Source organism: Microtus ochrogaster, chromosome 18, assembly GCF_000317375.1.
Source record: "Microtus ochrogaster isolate Prairie Vole_2 chromosome 18, MicOch1.0, whole genome shotgun sequence".
In the NCBI taxonomy this organism is placed as follows: domain Eukaryota; kingdom Metazoa; phylum Chordata; class Mammalia; order Rodentia; family Cricetidae; genus Microtus; species Microtus ochrogaster.
Genome location: NC_022020.1, coordinates 61013998 through 61015319, shown reverse-complemented (window position 1 = coordinate 61015319; position 1322 = coordinate 61013998). Strand labels below are relative to the sequence as shown.

Genomic DNA, 1322 nt, shown 5'->3' with positions numbered 1-1322 from the left:
TATCATTCAGCTATTTAAAAACAAATATGGCATCATGAAATTTGCAGGCAGGCAAATGGAATTAGAAAAAACATCCTGACTGGGTAACCCAGACCCAAAAAGACAAACATGGTATGTACTCACTTATAAGTAAACAGTAGTCAATTATAATCATGCTACATTCCACAGACCCAGAAATGCTAAGTAACAAGGAGGGCTCTAAGAGGACATATGAAACTCCCTGGGAAGGGGAAACAATTGATTTTGCAGGTGAACTGAAAACAGGAGAGATCAGGCCGAGGAGGGGAGGGAGTACAGGGTTGAGGTGGAAACCTAGACCAATAGAAACTCTCAGTATTCTATAAGGGTGACCCCAGCGAGGGCTCCTACTAATGGAGCAGTCAGAGCCAAAATCGGAAATTCTCTATAACCAGGCAAGGCTCCCAGAGGTGGAAATGGGACATCAGGCCAGCCACAAAACCTTCAGCATATAATCTATCCCATCTACAAGATGTACTGGGAAAATAGACACACAGAACATTGGGGAATGGTCAGCCAATAACTGCTCTAACTGCCCACACAAGAGAAAGCCCATGCCCAACACTACCTGGATGACCAGAAATGGGAGGCTGGATATAGCCCAGAGACCTATGATGAAGGAGAAAGAAAAAAAAAAATCAATAGAATGATTCCTAACAATATCCTTATATACTCATAGATCAGTGCCTAGCCCAATCGACATTAAAGAGACTACCTCTGGCAGCTGATGGAAGCAGATGCAGAGACCCACAGCCAAATTAGGAGAGAGAGCCCAAACTGAAGATCTCCATCAGGTCCTTCCCCTTGGTGCTTGGGGAATCCTGTGGAAGAGGGAGAGGAAGAAATGTAGGAGCCAGAGGGGTCAAGGATAACAGGAGAACATGGCCCACATACTTCAACTAAGTATGGCTCGTAGGGGCCCACAGGTCAGTGCTAAATACTCTGCATATATGATTTGGTTGTTAGCTTGATATTTTATGAGGCCCCTGAAGGTAGAAGTAGAGAATGTCTCTGATTCTTTTGTCTGCTCTTGAGACCTTTTTGTTCCTATTGGATTTAATGCCTGTTATTAAAAATCATACTGCTCTGTATAAAAGAACATCTTCAATAGATTAAAAAATTTCAAGAGAGATCATAAAACAAATATTTTGATAAACTTCCATAAATGATCAAAGACCAAAGCTAACAATACAAATAAATGGTATTGAAATTGAGGGTTTGGTAGACTGAAGAGTAAAAACAACAATCATTTAAACAAAATCTTAGCCGGGCGATGGTGGCGCACGCCTTTAATCCCAGCACTC

General features: G+C 41.9%; 1 protein-coding gene across 2 annotated transcripts in view; it reads right to left on the bottom strand.

The window, feature by feature from the left end:
- Pias2 (protein inhibitor of activated STAT 2) overlaps nt 1-824 on the bottom strand; it is a 69674-nt gene extending 68850 nt beyond the window's left edge. The window contains exon 1 of one of the 2 annotated variants that reach the window (XM_005356284.2): nt 734-824. The gene's annotated coding sequence lies outside the window, so the exon portion shown is untranslated. Of the gene's footprint in view, nt 1-586; nt 606-733 lie in introns of those variants that run through there. The other variant, XM_026783444.1, reaches the window with a different exon arrangement.
- Between the last annotated feature and the right edge of the window lie 498 nt (nt 825-1322).